Below are 20,810 nucleotides of genomic sequence, written 5' to 3'. Positions count from 1 at the left end.
TTTTGAGATTAAAACTTGGCGGAAACACCATTATTTAGATTGAAATCTATATTAAAAATTTTATTGACCATATGTTAATCAATAAATATTTGCAAAAAATAACATTTATATAATAAGTCTCACGAAATATGTTTAAAGAAATGAAACTATTGTTAAAGAAACAAATTATTGAAGTATGAATGGATATATAAAATGCAAATATTGTAAAAGAACAAGAAAAATTAAGACATTTATAATTGTGTAATTAATATGTAAGAATAAATTGAGATTTGTATATAATATATACAATGATTTTACATAAAAGAAACATATAGTAATATGTAGTCAAATTTTTTTTTTTAAAAAGTTTCATAGCATTTGTTTATTAAAACATAAAAGTCAAAATATGATAAACAGATTTTTGGAATATTTCAGCAAAAGGTAAAATAAAAAATATTTAAGATTAAATATGTATTATTATTTCAAAATTTCTTTTCAAAAGATTATAATGTGATTTAAATTTTGATTTCTTTATTAACAAGAAAGGCCCTAATTTTGACAACAAATAAGACATAAGTTTTTTTTTTTTTTTTTAAATTTTGAAGAAATATGTACAATTAAATATCTAATAGAACAAAAAATAAATGTTTAATATTTACAAAACAAATGAACACTTACAAATTTCTTACCAAATGATTATAATGTCATCTGAATTTTGATACTCCTGTTGACAAGATAGGCTCTATTTTTGACAACAAATAATATATTAGAATTTTTTTAATAAGAATATATTTCTTTAAAGATGTAAAATAATGTAAAATTCATTTATACAAATGAAATCAGCAAAACAAAATAGTTTAATAACTTTAGATACATCAATTACAAACATTGAATCAATTTGATTTTTTGAAAAATTTTTCATTTTATTTTATTTTATTTATTTCTATTTATTCATATTTCTTATTTCTATATATTTATATATATGGATATATATTATAAAAATAGCCACTATTTTTAACAACAAAAAATACAACAAATAAAAAAAAAGAAGAAGAAGATGTTATTAGTTAAAAGAAGCATATTAATTTTTAAAAAATTAAAGCATATAAATTTTTTTAAATGTTATATTTTTAGATATAAAAAAATTTAGTTGTTATTTTTATTGTTATGTTTTTATATATTTTTTCTTCATTGAAATTGTTTTTTCACAGAATATAACATATGTCTAAAAATTTGAACAATTTATTCTTAACTTGAATCAACTTTGTTTTAGTTTAATTTTTTTACAGCAATATAATATTTTTTTCTAAATAATTTTTTTGGTTGTTGAAGTGTTTTTTTAATAAATATTTATATTTTAATTTGATTTGTTCCCCTTTATTTTTTTTTTTGTGTACAAAAATAAAATGATGAGTTGTCATTTATTGGTATGAATTTTTTATATATTTTTCTTAATTTACATGTAAAATTTTTACTCTATTTTATATTACTCAATATGATTGATCATTTTTAAGCTAATCATTGTTAATACTTATATAAATTGACAATATTGACTATTTTTATAGATTATTGACATATATAAAAATGAAATGTTATGTTCTCATTTATTATTCAATTTTATAAGTATATTAAATTATATTTGTATTTTTAGCTACATCTACAAATGTTTTTTCCTTTATATTACTCAATATTATTGTTTTATTATGTGTAAGACTTTTAGATTGAGTTTATTCATGTTTCAAAGATTTTTTGAATATTGAAATAAATGGCTACTCTAATAATTGATTACATCTGTGTTGAAAAAAATAAAAAGTAAAACATAAAGAAGACAAAAATACTACAACAATTAAAAATGTAAAGCATGAATAGATTTAGTCACCCATCCTACAAGTAGATTTACTTTTATAAATTTAGTTCATATTTAGTTTTATAAATATTGTTTTAAAAAGTTAAAAAAATAAAGGAAAATAATTTTACTTAACAATAAAATCTACAAAATGAAGAAAATAAATATGAAATCAATCTTATATTAATGTATAGGTGGTGCAAATGATGAGGAAAAAAAACCTGAATCTGGAAAAAAAAAAAAAAAAAAAAAAAAAAAAAGACAAATTTGAGAGAATAACATAAAAGTAATATTAAAAAAGTGTTAAAATTAAATTTCCCATAAAATTATCTTTAATTTAGAAAAATATGACATTTTCTAATTTTTTTTTTAAATTTAACTTATTTTTTTTAAACCTTTAAGATTCAATTGCTTATTCTTTATTTATTTTACTCTATTATTGTTTTCTTATTAAGTTTTTACCTCTATTTATAAATTTAAGAACTCAATATTTTATCTTATTTTTTAAATTGTTACTTTAGTGAATATTTTAAACAAAAAATTAGATACGATAAATTTTTTATATTTCCATAATTATTTAAAATATTTTTAAAATTATAATAAATATGAGTATAATAAAAACTGTAGATAATTCGAAGTAAATAAATATAATAAAAAGGTTAAATGATTAGAAGGAAATATTAATATGAAAATAAAATTTAAAATTAATCTTCTTATACTAATCTATAAATGGTGTAAACGAAAAAAATAAAAACCAAAATCTAATAGAAAGCAAAATAGACAAATTTGAGAAAATACAGAAAAAGTAATTTTATAAGGGCATTAACATTAAAATTCCCATAAACTTATTTATAATTTAGTTAAAAATTAGATTTTCTAAATTTGTTTTTCAAATTTTACATAGTTTTTAAAAACCTATAACATTTGATTTGCTATTGTTTATCTAATATATTAAAATAATATTTTTCTATTCTTTTTTTTTATTATCTTAGTTTGTTTATCTAATCTATTAAAATAATAATTTTCTATTTTTTTATTATTGTCTTAGTTGTATTTAGAATTTTAACAACTCAATATATTTTTGTATGTTTTGAAATGTTACTTTATTGAATATTTTAAACAAAAAATTCAACCATTTTTATTGTGTATGATAATACTTTTATAATTAAATTTTTTATATTTCCATAATTATTTTTAAAATTATTATTTAAAAAGATAATAAATATAATTATGATAAAAAGTGTAGATAATTGGAAGTAAATAAATATAATAAAAAGTTTACATGATTAGAAAAAAATATTAATAAAAAAATAATATTCAAAATTAATTTTATACTAATATATAAACTGTGTAAGTAATGGAGAAAAAAACAAAAATCTAACAAAAACCAAAATAGACAAGTTTGAAAAAATAATAAAAAACTTATGTTATAAACCCATTCACATTAACTTTCCCATGAAATTATTTATAATTTAGTTAAAAATGATAATTTAAAAAAATTTTCTCTAAATTTTACTCAATTTTTATAAACTTCCAATATGTCAATCTTTACAATTTCTTTATTATATTAAAATACTATTTTTGTATTTTTTTAGTGAATATTTTAAACAAAAATTTAAATAATTTTTTTGTAAGTATGATAATATTTATATAATTAAATTTTTTATATTTCCATAACTATTTAAATAATTTTTAAAATTATTATTTAAATTTATATTAAATATAGTAAGATTAAAAGTGTAAATAATTAAAAGTAAATAAATATAATATAAAGTTTAAATGATTATAAATATATAAATATTTATATATATAATTAAAAATTAAAAGGTCCGTCTATAGCTAGATATATATCTATGTAAATATATATCTATGTAAATATATATATATATATAGAAATATAGATATAAATAATAACTAAATAATCCGGTAATAAACAAATTATAGGAGGGCAGAAAAGTCATTTTGCTCTAACCCTACAAATCCCTATATAAGCCTCTCTAAACCTAACCCTAATGTTTCGGCCGCCTCTTTTCATCTTCCGTCTCTCTCTCTCTCTCTCTCTCTCTCTCTCTCTCTCTCTCTCTCTCTCTCTCTCTCTCTCTCTCTCTCTCTCTCTCTCTCTCTCTCTCTCTCTTTTTCTGTTTCTCTCTCGGTCCCTTCTCGTTTCTCTCAGAGCTTTCATCTTGTTGTTCGATTTATCTTTGTGTTTTGTTCTTGTTTTAATGTTTTGGAGTTTCGTTCGCAGCACTCATCTATTCCGTTTATTTGGGTTTTTTTTTTTTTTTTTTTTTTCTTTTGTGCGTTTAGATCTAGATTGTTGTTTAGAGTATAATCTAAAACTGTTTATTTGGTATATTTTTTGTTGTTTTTTCATACTTTCAGATGAACACTGTTTTTTACGGTTTTTCATTTCTTTTTTTCATTTTAGATCTGAACATATTTGTTTTTGTTTGATTTTTTTTGTCGTGTTTTGTTCTTGTTTTTGTCTCGTTTTATCTTGTTCTTACTGTCTCCGATTTTGTTGTTTGAAGTTTGAAATTTTGAGATCTGTACAACAACTACGGTCACGATATGTACGGCCGTTGCCCCCCCTCTCTCTCTCACAGTTTTCATGTTCTTATTTGATTTATGTTTGTATTTTCTTCTTGTTTTAATATTTTGCAGTTTCGTTCGGAGCACTCATCTTTACAGCAATTTTTTTTTTTTTTTAACATTTAGATCTGTACAACAGATCTGTTGATGTTTTTACGGTTTTTGAATTTTCTTGTTTTTCCTCTTAGATCTGAACATATTTCTTTTTGTTTAATTTTCTTTGTCCTTTTTTGTTCTTGTTTTTGTCTTTTGTCTTATGTTGTTCTTATCGTTTTCGATTTTGTTGTTTGAAGTCGGAAATTTTCAGATCCGCTGGGTATGGCGGCGCGTAGCAGGCCACGACCACCGCGGAAGGTGTGATATTTTTCACCTATTTCGTTTTTCGGTTTTTTTTTTTTTTTTTTTTTATCTGAACGAAATTTTTGGTTTGTTATTTGGATCTGTGGGTTTCTCGGTTGAATCTATTGTTTGTTGGATGTCCCTCACATCGTCGCTCACATCCGCAGCAAATGGCCACCCGTGGAAGCGCACGACCACGCCAGAAGGTGAAATTTTTTTCATTTGTGCATTTTTTTGGTGTATTGATTCCAATCCGATAGTTTTTTTTTTCTCAAAAATTTACTAACTGGGTTTTGTTTTTTTGACTAACTGTTAATTTGTTTTCCTATTCTCAGCACACAACAACAAACCAGAAGATGAAATTTCAGAAGATTGAATTTGTATATGATGCGTTAAATTTTTTTGTTCGGTGTACTCTCTGTAAATAATAAAGATGTAAATATGCAAACATAGTTTTTATCTTTGGATTTTTTTTTTTGCTGTAATACATCTACATATCATCTAATTACATAATGTAACAAATTCATTGATTCATACAAGACAGTAAATTTTTGCAATATACTGAGGAAAACAATAAAAACGTACCTACAAGTCAATTGCTGAGAGTGCAGAACGTTGTAGAGAGCCCCAACGAAATGAAATGTGAAAGAAATTTGAATATTTAAACTGCAGTTCCAATCAGAATTAACTGTAAAAATACAATATAACCAAACCGGTGAAGCAAAACGACACTGAGAACAACGAAGCAAATAATAAAAATAAGGGTAAAATCGGGAAAAAAAAGAGAAAAAGAAATCTGTCGGTGGGAAGTTAAAATGACAAAAACGGCTGTCGGTGGAATACAACCGGGGAAAAAAACTGAAGGATAAAATGGGGAAAAAAACGCTGGAGCGAGAAAAAAAAAAAGGGGAAAAAAATATTTACTGTTCCTAACACTGTAGCAAGCGGATTGCCGCTTATATTATCACTATAGATATGCTTCCATATTTTAGTATTGCGCGTCCATATGTCCATTTTATATGAGTTAGATCCATTACAAGAAAAATAAATTTTTGAGATCAATTTATTATAATAAATAATTTTTTTATTGTAATAAATTAATCATAAAAATTCATTTTTTTTGTAGTGGAGGAGGAGGAGTACTCGACCTATTTATTATTAATTGAGTTTGAAAATATTAATTTATAAAAAGAGTAATGTTAGATATAAGTTTGGATATGCAAATTTAATGCAAATTATTTGAAAACATATAAAATTCATCGTAACACATATATTCTTTTTTATATGAATTTTACTTTTTTTCATAGTTGCACGAGACTTGTAAATAATTTAAAAAGAAAAATTCTATTCATCATCTATTTTGTCATCATTTTATGATGTAGTATATATTAAATAGTAGGTTTACAAGTTAAATATAATAAATAGTCTCTAATTATCTAGTGTTATATCATCTGATGATAAGAATTAAGATAATAAGTAGCATTACTTATATAAAAAACATCTTGTTTGTGAAAAAAAAAAAAATTGATAAACTTAGTGTACGTGTTGGTTATAACTTCAAGAGCTAGCACATGACATAAAGGAAACGGTCGAAAGACAAAGGTTGAGGCATAATTTGGAGTTTTTTTTTTTTTTTTGCTTGGGGGTGTGTAGAGCTTCACCCCATAGAGGAGCCCTTCCAGAAATTCTCGAAGGCCAGGGACGAACCCAGGCCTAAGACGGGGTTTGGAAATAGTTTTCAACCAGCAATAGACGCGCCTCGGTTAGAACCTCCCTAGCTGCGTCATTGCCCCTCGTCGTCTCATCTTTTGTTATGGCTGTACGGTCCGCATTGTTGGACTTTTTGCTCCTTTGTTTAGTCCCACATGGGTGGGAACTGGGAAGGAGCAAGCTCTCAAGGCTTATAAATAAGAGACTTAGCCTCTTAATTTATGTGCACCAGTCAAATGCTTAGCTAGTAACTTTTGACTCTAGTTAAATTCTTCTGTTGTCCATTTTTGTAAAATGGGAAGAGGTGTGAGTTAGAGTTTTTCTAGTGGGGAAAGCTTTGTGGGTGTGTTTGGGGTGAGGAGAGAAATTATGTGATTGTAATAATTTTTCACATAGTGTATTTTCTTCTCTGGGTCTGGTAGTTTTTTTCTACTGTTTTGGAGTTTCCACGTAAATTTCTTGTGTTGTTATTATTTCTCTATTTTTTCTTATTACTCCTGCAAAGGGTAGATCCTAGGGGGGGTGAATTTGGGAGGTCCAAATTTCCAACAATTGGTATCAGAGCCACTAGGTTCTTTTTGTGGGGTGGAGCTTTGGTGTGGTAGTGTGGATATGTACAGTCTAAGGAGATTCTGTCTAGGAGATTGGAAATTTTAAGTGTGTCCATTGTGACCCTCCAATCTTTCCTGGGAACTGACTTAGTGAGGTACTATTCATTTCTACAATAAATTCATCAAAGTAATATCAAGAAGTAGGGCTTCAAATCTTGTCAGATTTGAGGTAGAGAAATTGGTTTACACAAGGTGTGGAAGGGCAGATCAACCCCTGAAGTCAGCAGTGATTCTAGCAACTGGTGAAACGGCTAGTACAAGGAGCTGGTTCGGCAAATGGCTCCAAGTCAGTAAATGGAGATACTGGTATTGATGCTAATGTTGTGTCTCTCTCCATGAAAAAGGAGACATGTACATCCTTATGGCATGTTACTAATTCCCAAAGTTGTCATGATAGAGGATGTGTTAATATTAGCGGGTCCACAAGTTTGCACAAAGGCATTGGTTTGGCATTGATGCAGGGTGTGTGGTGGAAATTCATGTCAATGGCTGATGAACTTCCAGGAGACATGGAAGTTACACCATAATTTTCAGCAAGATTGTTTTTCGACATGGGCTGAAGTGAAATGCTTGGAATTGGTTTATTCTAAGTGGGTATGCTTTTATGGTGAAGCATGATAGCGAAAGCTATGAAGATCTTCATTGAGGTGGAGCTTGACTGTGGGACCAGTCAAAGTCGCAAGGTGGAGATTGTTGGACTTTTTGCTCCTTTGTTTAGTCCCACATGGGTGGAAAATGGGAAGGAGCAAGCTCTCAAGGCTTATAAATAAGAGGCTTAGCCTCTTAGTTTATGTGCACCAGTCAAATGCTTAGCTAGTAACTTTTGACTCTAGTTAAATTCCTCTGTTGTCCATTTTTGTAAAATGGGAAGAGGTGTGAGTTAGAGTTTTTCTAGTGGGGAAAGCTTTGTGGGTGTGTTTGGGGTGAGGAGAGAAATTATGTGATTGTAATAATTTTTCACATAGTGTATTTTCTTCTCTGAGTCTGGGGTTTTTTTCTCCTGTTTTGGAGTTTCCACGTAAATTTCTTGTGTTGTTATTATTTCTCTATTTTTTCTTATTACTCCTGCAAATGGTAGATCCTAGGGGGGGTTGAATTTGGGAGGTCCAAATTCCCAACACCGCATAACTATATATATATATATATATATAAAGAATTGCTTGGTCTTTCCTCTTCGTTTTCCCTTGATCCGTCACCTAGCACATGCATGATGTCGATCGTTTATATGTCTAGCTTGCTGATCAGGCGGTGGTATATATTGCACTGCATGCAGCCTACCTCACCTTCTATTAAGTTTTCCCTCTACATGAAAAGATCAATTGCATCCATATCTATATAAATATATATATATATATACTAGTAAAGCAGCACGTGCGATGCACGTGTGCCCAGTCGATATTTTTTTTAAGTGTAACAATTTAAAAATTTTTCAATTTAGCTATAAATAGACAGAATTTCATCTATATTTTAACAATTTTCTTCCTCTTCATAATAAACATATAAACAACAAAATATTACACTACACAGATATAAACAACAAAATGAGTTATGGATTTATTTTTCTATCTAGGTGTCATTTGATAAGTAAGTGTCGGTTAGAAGTTAATGAGAAATGAGGGATTCTCCATCACTGACCTGAAATTCAGAAGCTGTTTCACTATGTGCTTTTGCTCTTCTGGGAACACTAAAGCATATCAATAATTTGTAGAAGTAGATAATAGCACAAATTGATTAGGAAATGTGTTGATTACATATAACATAGCAAATTACTTCATTTTAGTACACTGCAGGTAGAATTCCATGCATATTATGCAGTAGTCATCAGTTCATCTTTAATTATGTTATTATTACAATAAATGGCAAAAGTTCAAAATGTCATAAAATAAAGAACAAAAGAAATAAGTACATCTCATTCAGTATACTGAAGCAACTGAGGTTATTCATGTGAATCAACATGTTTAACAGGAGAGCAGCAACACTGTCATGATTGTTGATATCTTGATCCACTGGAATTTTTCCAAATAACAAGCAAAGATTTTACAAGTGAATTGTAACTAAAAAATTTGTAAAATGACAAGTTTCAATTGAGATTTAGAAACATTCATGGAGGAGATGAATAAAATTATTAGATCTAAAATACCATCTCTTAAATACAATTAGTATTTCAGATTCATATTACGGTTTTGTAAGAAATTGTGCATTATTAGAGGAAAAATAAAATGGAACACATAGAAGATCTAACAGAAGATAGAAATACAAATATGAATATTTGTGAAGTATTATTTTATTATGTCGAAGCAAAATTACAGAAATTTGAGGCTTTTCGCCTCAATCTTTAAACGCTCTTGCTCTTCAAAAATCTGCATGCCTTTCCTATCTAAAGGAGTAGTCACTCGAAAAGAAGATTTAAGCAAAGATTTTAAATCTCTGTTATCTCGCTTTAGTGCTTCCATCTTCATGTTGGACTCCATAAGAAGCCGCTGAAGGATAGCAATATTCTCGTGGAGTTTGTCAACCCCACCAGTCCTGGATTGTAGTCGCTGAAAATATGCGACAATGGCTGATGAGTATCGGGTACCGAGACTCACAAGCTCGTAGATAAGTTCATTATCTGACTTATTAGTCAGATCATTATTAGATTGCATAATAGCACTTACGGAAGAAGCAGAAACAACTGGTGAACGAGGTGCAGAATACCTCATGTAGTGGTAATGAGAAGATTGCTGAGCCATTACAAAGTGAAAAAGCAGAAAGAGATTGCAGAGTAAGAATGCAGACTAATTTCAGAAAAGTGAAGAAGATGAGATGCGAAAGAAGATGAATTGAATAATTCTTTTATAGAGAAAATTATGACGACTCATCTCTTGTGAAGTATTTCTCTATAACAGACAAGAGCAATGTAGTATCATAGCTGCGGTGCCTGACATCTACAGAAGAGCAAAGTAGTGTCATAGTTATGCGGCGCCTGACAACTACAGAAGAGCAACGTAGTATCATAGCTGCGGCGCCTGACAGCTATAGAAGACCTGTAAAAATTCTACGGATCAGAGTTGTCTGGTCTAAAACAAAGGGCCACCGTTTTTGTTGAAAAAAACAGAGAGAGAGACAGAGGTTAACGGCTTAATTTTGATGAATTCTCTACTAACTATGTCATTTAGAAGAATATTTAAAGTATATCGCTTATGTTTTTCTAAGGCAATCGAGAGCTTACCACTGAAATCGAAGATCTCAGACATGGGTACGGCTGAAAAAACCCAGGAGGTCGAATCCACACCGTTTTCCACCAAAAAACCCTCCAAAGAAAACAAAAAAGAGAAACCCAAAGAAGACAACGGCCAAAATCTCTTTGTACAGAGTTTTAGGCCAGGAGTTCATGAGAGTAACAAAACTACCAGGACATGAAAACCCTATGAGATAGGGCAAAAAAAAGTAGAGAAAAGAAGTGAGAGGAAAGAGAAGGTGAGGAGCGAAATGATAGAAGTCGGGGTGGCTCAATGGGGAATACTTTTATGAGTTTTGTTATATGCAAGCACAGTCGCGTACTAATCTGTGTACCAATACTGATTCATTCATACTTCAAATTTAAATTAACATTGTTTTCAATAAAATCTACTTTTTGATCAATCACATCACATTGGTGTACAAATCAGTACACAATTGTGCTTACAACTATATTTTTCCTACTTTTATTTCGTTAGAGGAATGTGGGAGGTTTGTGTACGTGACAATACACACAAGAGAAACCCACATGCAATATTTTTGTGCTGAGAAGTGGATTCTGTCCCACCAAATGAAAACCAGCCGTCCTTAAAACGGTTTTCGGTTTTTTTTTTTTTTTTTTTTTTTGTGAATTACGACTTGTTTGGATGCTCAACTAAGTCTGTCTTCGACCCGTTACATTGTTAGATTAACTGCTCTACTCGCAACACTATGAACATGATATAACATCATATTTAATACATTATGCTACCCGTTTATTATATTTTCTGAAATTGTCTATCTTTATTTTTTAAAACTAACAAATATAATAGTACTTAACTGTATTTTTTTTAGTTTTTTAATAGTAGTATATTTCCCTCAGAAAAAAAAAAAAAAACAAAGCTCTTGGCTGGAGCAAAACATGTGATCACTTAAATAAGATGGCCTGGGGCATATGAAAAGTCTTATGGTTTTTTGTGGCGTTGGTTCAGTATTTTTTTTTTTAGTTATTTACTTTTTTTTAAAATAATAATAATACGTTTGACACAGACAAAGCCAAAAATACTACTTCAGTTTTTTATATTTTAATTGGGTTTTTTTATTAGTTAATTAATTAATTTCGGAATCACAAAATGTAAAATTGGAATTCAGTGCAAACAGGCGAGACCCACCGATATTAATAAATAATTATTCTCTAAATTATTGCCTGGTCGCCGGCCTCGGCGTCGGCCCCCCTTTTTTTTCCATAGGCTCCAAAAACGTGCGAGAATAGCGTATCATTATTCCAACCCACGCAACATATTCCATGCACAATTGCACACGCATATCCACGTCCCTGTGAAATATTGTGGAGACTTTTGAGTCTTTTTGTTGACTTTTTGGCATGGTGAGGCATCTAAGAAAATGTTTGCTCGTGGATAGAGGTGATGTCGATTAGCCCCACTTTGCACTGTGTAATTAACAATAGATAATATTATGAGGGAGCCTTTCTTTTCTAATGAAGTCTCTCATATCGCTCTCAATAGTATTTCGGTAGGGTCCGGCATGCATGTGCATTTTTGTTGTGAAAAAAAAAGTTAAAACCCTACTGTTTAAGTTCAACAAGATATTTAGTAACACAAAATAATAAATTATTTTGTTATATTTTGAGATTATTATATTATAGATATGTGATTATTATAGATTATACATATGGAATTTTTATTTATATATGAGATTTTGTCATCTATATACATATAAAATTATTATATTATAGATTATTAGATTATGAATATGAAAATAAATATGATTATCGCAAGTTATCGAACATTAGAAAAAAAATTAAAAATTAAAAAATAATAATATTTTATTATTATAGAGAATGTGATGGTTAATTTAATATAAATTTTAAGAGTTAAGTGATTAGCTAAAAAATAAAAAATTACATATTTTTCAAATTTTAAAAATTAAAATAGTCAATCTAATGCGAATGCTTTGAGAACTTAGAAGATAATCCAGCTACCATTTTGAATTTGGTTCGTAAATTAAGCCAGCACGTGAAAATGCTTTGAAAGCTCCTTCAAGTTGTTGACACATCTAATAATTATCAGCACCTCTATGTGTCGAATGATACATGCACGTTGGCAGGGAAGATGTAAGAGAGGGAGAATATGCCAAATCATGTACCGGAATCAATAACACGTGTACATAAGATGGAAGAGTTTATTTAATTATTGAATAAAGTTAGTATGTCGATCATTTTATCTCTTTATTTCGACTGCTTACGTATTTAATTCTTTTTAATTTATGGTGCAGGTGGGGTGTCGTGCATTGAATCCAAAAGCAATCCTGCAACAAACGATTCGGTTCCAAAGATCAAATCAGGTACTGATTTTTCATGGTTTTTATTAGGATCTGATTATATTAGAAGAAAAAGATTTGAACCATAATAAGTTGATAATCAAGAACTAACTGTTATTTTGTTCTTTGAATGAACATAGGTCTTTGTCTCCTCAAAACCAAATCCGAGCGAGAGCTCTTAGATGTGTCGGTAGGAGGGAGCTTTCGAGAAAGGGACTTAGCACCAACTTTCCTTGTAAACTTTTTTATTCGATAGAGATTAGATGAGCATCATGAAAGTTTTAAAAAATTCACGTAATGGGTTTTCAACTATTCAAACGATGACTTCTCCATTGTTCTTATCCGATTCCACCTGTACCGCCAAGAAATAGAATAGTTTTATTCACCATTAATAAGGATCCTTGACGTTTATCCGCTAATTTTCGTTTTGAATTGTGTTAATTTCGTGTTGAGAATTTGTAAATTTGAATTCAAAGCTGTCGATCATTATATAATTCAATTATTTATGGGCTCCATTGTTACAAACGCCCAAAATTATCGAATGTAGATTAGCACAAACACTACAAGAAATATGTTATTTAGCCACGATTTTCCTCCCCATGACAACCGCTGGTGGGAAATAGATGGCTTATGCCACAACAAGTCAACAACGAAATGGATATTTTGTTTAGTTTTTTAATAGTAGTATATTTCCTTCAGAAAAAAAAAAAATAAAGCTCGTGGCCGGAGCAAAACATGTGATCACTTAAATAAGATGGCCTGGGGCATATGAAAAGTCTTATGGCTTTTTGTGGCGTTGGTTCAGTATTTATTTTTTAGTTATTTACTTTTTTTTAAAATAATAATAATTAAGTCTTAGATTTGATAAATTATGATCAAACCCACCTAACTTGTATTGAAAGCCAATCATCTCCACGTATCAATTGTCAAAAAGTTATCCATCCATGACTACTTTTCCAAACGAAACTAAGAAATTGAGAAATGCTATTTTTTTTTTTTTAATTTTTCATCTCGAATCATATCAACTAATAATTGATCATGTATTGTATTTTAAGGGATATATAAATATTATAAGTTAATTACTTAACGATTAATAGGCTTCTAAAAATATATACACCATATATATAAATCAGTATGTTTGGAGATGACATATGTATATAATGGAAGATGGAACTTAATAAATAATTGGGCTTATATATATGTTTAACTATATGCCATTAATTATATTAGATTACCAAATTAGTTCTTTTCATTCTTTATTACTTCTTACTTATAAATAGTTGCTTCAGTATACTGAATGAGATGTACTTATTTCTTTTGTTTTTTATTTTAAGACATTTTAAACTTTTGCCATTTATTGTAGTAATAACATAATTGAAGATGAACTGATGACTACTGCATAATATGCATGGAATTGTACCTGCAGTGTACTAAAATGAAGTAATTTGCTATGTTATATGTAATCAACACATTTCCTAATCAATTTGTGCTATTATCTGCTTCTACAAATTATTGATATGTTTTGGTGCTCCCAGAATAGCAAAAAATTCATTTTAGTAGATGAAACAATAAACTTCATTTTAGTCTCACATGCAACAATAAAAGGAAGCTCAAGGGTGCCAAATTACATGGATGAAAAAGAATCGAGCTAAATGATTTTTTCCGCCGAAATGATGTCAGGGATTACGTATATTAAAATTTTTTTTATCAATAGTGATAGTGCACTGGATAACTGATATTAGACGTGTGGATTCGAATTGTCATTGGAAAGTAGATGACAAATCCTTATTCAATGTTGGTCCCGCCTTGTCCTCCGTAATCAAAGCAAACATATCTTCCTTCTTGTGGGTTGCTTACTTTTTTTTATTATTTTATACTATTATATATTTTTTTAAATTGTTAGGGCTAATTTGGACTATTTTAAAGGGAGAATGGACAAAACAGAAATAGTCCCGCCTTGTCCTCCGTAATCAAAGCAAACATATCTTCCTTCTTGTGGGTTCCTTACTTTTTTTTATTATTTTATATTATTATATATTTTTTTAAATTGTTAGGGCTAATTTGGACTATTTTAAAGGGAGAATGGCCAAAACAGAAATAAAAACAAACTCCCCGTAATTTTGGAATAAAGTTAAGGGTAAAATTAGAAATAAAAATATTAGACGAAAATACTGTAGCTCAAGCTATTAGCACTTATTAATATTAAGATAAGATAAGAAAAGATATTATATGGAAACAAAGTCCTAAAGTGACGAAGGGTTAGTTGAATGGCAGTGGGCACGTGAGTAGTTGGTTCCCATAACGGGTATCATAAACTAAATCAAGTCTTGAACCCCATCATCTATCAATAATCGAGTTGGCATGCATGGAGATTCTCCAGCGTTATTCACGTGTGATCGCTCTATTTATTTTGTATAATTTTTTATAATTAGCATCTAATCAACTACTATATATATCATTTACATCACTGTCTCTTTATTTCGTACTCCTCCATGTGCATTTTTCTTCATTTATATACCTTTTGTTTTTGGGTAAATGATGCATGCATTGACCAATATTAAGGCTATTTAATTTTGAAAACAATGAAGTATTATTCATGTTTTATATTATTCATATTTTATGATAAAACTACAAGTATTAAAATGAACAGAGTTTGTCAGTATATTTTTATGAGCTTGCGAATTGAGTACCAACTGTTGACTGGAAAAGTACTCCATGGTCCAACCCAGCTCACTCCCGTATGATATGAGCTGAGACAGACAAAGAGAGTGAGGAATTAATCAGAGACCCTTTCAGAGGCGCAAATCAAGGAATTAAGAAGCCAACGCAACATGAAAGAACTACTACTGTATCTTGCTATCATGACTCAGCAACTGGCCTATGCTGATCATTGCATGTCATAATCGATTATTCAAATCAGCATATATACTCACCCTTTTTCCACCACCTAGATCGATCATTCAAAGCCAAGATACCCTACCTCACCTGAAACCAACACATAATTAATGAAAATTAACATTTTTCTTAATAAATTAAATAAATAAATGAAACCATATACCCCACCAAAAGGTAGAGTACTGAGATTATCCATCCAAAAGACCAAAGTCAAGTTTGCTCCAAGGAAAGGAAATTAAAAAACAAAAAAAAACAAAAAAAAAAAAAAACAAACCAAAGCGCTCCCAAGCGGGGATTCACACTCATGACTTCCCTCGTCTATCATGTCTCTCTCTCATGTCTTGTCTCTTTTAACCTTTCTTCAATTGATCTTGAATTGTATTTTCTGAAAAACAAACACGAGATCAAAGTTCAGACACTATGATTCCAGCATGTTTCAGTCAACCCAGCACGCTCTCGAGCAATACATCTCATGAAATGCCTCAGAACCTCATAACCTGCATATTCCAAACTCAGCTCTGCAGCTCTCCAACTCATCTCACACTCATATGGTCCAAAATTCTCCTCTCATTCCCTCACCATCCACGCCACCGACTTTTTCTCCATCACCGTTTCTCTCCACCCATCAAACCACGGGTCAGAGATCCGACACGAGAGACCGTGCTTCACTGACGGAGGCGGTGGTGTCTCTGTTTTGCTTTGCTAGAGGCGAGGGTGTGGCGGTGAAGAGGAATAAGTGAAGAGAGAGAGAGAGAGAGAGAGAGAGAGAGAGAGAGAGAGAGAGAGAGAGAGAGAGAGAGAGAGGTTTGTGAGAAATGGGTGTGAATTGTCATCTACTTTCCAATGACAATTCGAATCCACACGTCTAATATCAGTTATCCAGTGCACTATCACTATTGATAAAAAAAATTTTAATATACATAATCCCTGACATCACTTCGGTGGAAAAAATCATTTAGCTCGATTTTTGCACCAAGTTCAGATGAATTGTTTCTGTATGGGGCTCCACCAATGTTTGGTTAATTATATAAAATTAAAGAAGTACAGTAGTACCAAATGAATCCACTAACCCATGACTCGATATCATTAAGCTTTGTTGATAATTTTTTTTTTATGCCCAACGTACCCTTAGTTATATTGCTATGACCCACACAATAATTAACAAAAAGAGGATTATTATAGACTGAATCATCGATCATGTCAAGATCATTTAGTTTTGCACCATGATGACAAGAAATATTATATTAGAATATTATATAGATCAATGGTGTTGGCAGCTGGCTAGATGCCTAACAAACAAAATCAAAAGAAACATGCATATATAAGAGAAATACTATTTTGCCGTCTGAAGTCCACCGCTTAAAATTCTTTTAATAATTTTATGAAGGTGTTGTCCTACGGAAATACACAAACATTGATTTTTGCACCAAGTTCAGATGAATTGTTTCTGTATGGGGCTCCACCAATGTTTGGTTAGATGTCGACTTGATCGCGACTCTGCTCTAATCATGGATCCACCTACTCCACTCAACTTACCCACTTTCCATCCAAACCAAATACTATCATATATACAAATTACCGTAATTGTCAAATAAAGCTAAGGGCAAAACTGAAAATAAAAATGTTAGACGAAAAAGACTGTAGCTCAAGCTATTGGCACTTATTAATATAAAGATATATATATATATACATATACATATATACACACACAACCAGAAACTAGTTCTAGAGTACTGATCAGTTTCTAAGCTGTTATCGTAAGAACCATTTTAAGATTTATGAAACTCTGATCATGTGATCTTAAAAGTAACGGAAAACATACGGTTTTCATTTTCATTTAAATAATCTTTTGCATGTCGACATTAAACTCCAAAAAACTTAATCCCTTCGCTAGCTGCAGCTCCAAAGATTGAAGAGAAAGAATCTCCAATTCGGCGAGTTAACCAAAGAAGCTGTTTTTTTTTTTTAATTATTTTTACTTTTGGAGATCAGCTTGTTGCATAGCGTGTAACCAATTGAAATAATATTGCACAAGCAGATATAAGAAAATGGAGTTAGTCCTGGAATGTCATCATCTCATGAGCGATGAAAAGCCCGTCAAGATTAAATTATAATAAGCTGATACAAGAGAGAAAAAACAAATTTTATCATTGGACCGATCATAATAAGAACATTGAGATAGGGATATGCCATTTTATAATACCCAATATATAATAAAAATATTTCTGATCGTCGGGTTTGGTGGCCTGGACAGCGCTAGGCTTATATTATATTGTGGTGGGGCTTTGAAAAAATCGGTTTATTTGACTTTGATTATCAATGACGAAAGCAAAAATTCAAGATGATGATCAGGGACTCCTTTATAATATGGTTAATTATCCCAGAAGATATTCATCAATATTCTTAGTTGGGCATGAAAATGACTTGGAATAATTTTGCTTTTCACATTAAAGAGAAGAAAATATTGCTGAAAATGCTTATTTTTTGCAGCCATTTTTGTGACTATTTTTGCCTTCAAAGTCAGGGATCTTTGATTAATTGTTTGTTAAGGTAATTAGAACTTGTATCTTACGCGCTGCAAACGAGATCCAGGTAGCTTCAGCGATACATCTTAATAAAACGCAATGGTCTGGCTATTGAAAGTCCAATATTCTGCATCCAAATTGTATTTATTTATTTGAAGCTTTGTGGAATGATCGATAATGACCAACAAATTAATGAGAACGTACAAGACATTCCACTTGTGAATAACAATATATCCCATGGGACATACGCGGTAAGGTAATTTCTCGTCTCTTCTTTAACTTCTTAAAGATATGATTACTCTTTTCTTTATGGATCGTGCAAGGCTTCCTCCTAGTGGGTACTACAAGTCTTCTTTGATCTCTTTCTATCTATATAACCCCTAAGTTTCTTTCCTTTATATAAGATATTCCTCCGCTATAAATAAAGATAATCGATAAAAAAGTTTTCAATATATATATAGATAGACTAATTACTTTGCTAATCTTATATATATATATATATATTGTTGTTTCTTTCCCTTGGGTGATGACTTTTATGCTTTTGTGTCTCCAGCTTGATCCTGAAGGATAGGTCAATAACTTGTACGAACAGGTCATTTAGCTAGGTTGTACAAATCATAAAAATATTATATATAATCGAATAAATTAAGAAAAAATGCAATGACCACATTCAGGCTTCAAAAAAGTTTTTTTTTTTTAAATAAAAAATAAAAGCGTAGTAAAACTAATAACTAGAAAGATCAGAACTCTAAGGTACGCGTGGGCTTGGTCAAATAAAAATTCACTAAAATATTGCAGCAATATTTACATATGGATGACAAAAATCACGAAGAAACAAAGAAACAAGAACAAGCAGTAAGACCATTTCAGCTGATCTCCCCTCGAATGCATTTGACAGCATATTCCACAATCCGTTCATATAAATGCACCAGACCAACACGAACAGAAACATAGCAACCAAACCTTCACTGGCAACAAGAATCCCCCGAAGCTTATCTAGCTTGAAGAAAAGGAGAGGTGTAGAAGAGAACTCCACATAGAAAAACAAGTATCATGGCTAGAAAGAGAGAGGCTGGTCTTGATGCAGCGGAAGAAAAAAGTTCTAGTGAGGGAACCATGGCTTGGGAAGAGATGGTGAAGGAAGCTGCTGCAGCCGCAGCTCTAGGTGGTTCTGCGAGAGCCCGGAAGCCGTTTGTTGGTGTCCGGCAAAGGCCATCCGGTCGGTGGGTCGCGGAGATTAAAGACACGATACAAAAGATAAGAGTGTGGTTAGGCACTTTCGACACAGCCGAGAAAGCAGCCCGGGCGTACGATGAGGCTGCTTGCTTGCTGCGTGGTTCCAACACTAGGACAAACTTCTGGCCTTGTTCCTCCTCATCATCTTCATCCCCTGCTCTTCCCTCAAAGATCACGAATCTTCTCCTCCAAAGGCTCAAAGCAAGAAATGACACTCGCGCTGCTTCACCCATTTCTTCCCCGCCAATCAGCCAGCAAGAAAATAAACAAGCAGAAGTATACAGAGAAGAGGAGACGGATTTCTTAGATACCTCGTTCACGCATTACCTTAACGATCCTGAAGATTTCACCGACTGCAACAACGTTGTACCGACTACTAGTACAGCTGCTAGTCCTGATTATATGACCCCGAGTTTTGAATCCTCTATAACTGAAAAAGAAGAGTGCGGAGGGAGGGAAATGGGCTTCGATTACAATTGGAGTATTAATGCAGCCCAGACCTCTAGTGGTACTGAGGATAATTTTGGAGGGGAAGGAGAGGAAGATGGAGAAGAAGCAACTACAGATGTAGGAACCATGGATTTCCAATTTCTGGATGCTGTTGGGACCTGTTTCTATTCTCCATTTGAGATTGCTGAAGAGATTAATGAGGAACCGGTTGAACCAGAGAACTGCACTGACGAGCCATCAATGCTTAGAGCAGCCATGAAGAGGATGAAATATGAAAGGAAGTTCTCAGCTTCTCTCTACGCCTTCAATGGGATACCTGAGTGCTTGAAGTTTAAGCTCAGATCAGGAAATTTAAATGTGGAAGGAAGAGGAATCTCTGACCAACTAAGCAACTTACAAGAGGCATGTCACAACAAAATGGAGAAGAATGCCAAGTATTTGAAGAAATGATAGGGAAGAGAGAGAATATCCCACAAAGTTCAGTTGAAATGGGGTCGTCTTCTTCGAACAACGATGGCGAATTGTCACTTTGGAGCTCACTGGATCTTCCACCCATCTGCTTTGTTAACTAATTGATAGAACTTTTTTAGTCCAAAGAGGTGAAAAAATTCACACTTATTTTATGTAATGCTGATCTTCTGATGTATGCTTGAGGAAAAATTGAAATGTGACGCTATTTGTTAGCCAATACGATGAAGTAATGTCCCATTTTTTGTTCTTCTCCTGCTTATAAGCAAGCAGAAGAGACCTAAACCGAGGTTTAAACCATCCAATTAAGTTGCAATGATCTGATGCCTCAAATGTTAGTTCATGATGTTCGGATGCTCAAGGCGGTCACATTTGTAAGGTAATATTTAGTTTTCTACTGACAAGCCCACCTCTCTCGATACGTTCATGATTCAACCAAGGTATTTTCCAAATGCTTCAAGGGATTTGGAAGAATGTTGTAACATTGGCTGCTCTTGGATCGGAAGAGGTTCCACAATTTAGAGAACAAGAGATCGATGGGGATCGTAGGGGGCGAATATGATTATTATTTATTTATGCCTAAAATTACACAATAGGCCAGAAGAGAGGAATGAATTATCT

The 20,810-nt window shown here is 31.4% G+C and overlaps 2 long non-coding RNA genes and 2 pseudogenes across 2 annotated transcripts; 2 read left to right on the top strand and 2 right to left on the bottom strand.

Moving 5' to 3' along the window:
• The first annotated feature begins 4,782 nt into the window (after positions 1-4,782).
• LOC122302195 lies at positions 4,783-5,217 on the top strand. Its single transcript, XR_006240397.1, has 2 exons — positions 4,783-4,962; positions 5,092-5,217. It is a non-coding gene; the product is annotated as an uncharacterized LOC122302195 (long non-coding RNA).
• Positions 5,218-6,409: 1,192 nt separating this feature from the next.
• Positions 6,410-6,550, bottom strand: LOC122305863 (annotated as a pseudogene).
• An 8,658-nt stretch (positions 6,551-15,208) lies between these two features.
• On the bottom strand, positions 15,209-16,288 carry LOC122305778. Its single transcript, XR_006241231.1, has 3 exons — positions 15,785-16,288; positions 15,549-15,600; positions 15,209-15,365 (listed from the first exon to the last, which is right to left on the bottom strand). It is a non-coding gene; the product is annotated as an uncharacterized LOC122305778 (long non-coding RNA).
• Positions 16,289-18,853: 2,565 nt separating this feature from the next.
• On the top strand, positions 18,854-20,635 carry LOC122305680 (annotated as a pseudogene).
• The last annotated feature ends 175 nt before the right edge of the window (positions 20,636-20,810 follow it).

Source organism: Carya illinoinensis, chromosome 3, assembly GCF_018687715.1.
Source record: "Carya illinoinensis cultivar Pawnee chromosome 3, C.illinoinensisPawnee_v1, whole genome shotgun sequence".
NCBI classification, from domain to species: Eukaryota; Viridiplantae; Streptophyta; class Magnoliopsida; order Fagales; family Juglandaceae; genus Carya; species Carya illinoinensis.
The sequence above is the reverse complement of the archived record's forward strand: the minus strand, read 5'-3'. Positions and strand labels throughout refer to the sequence as shown.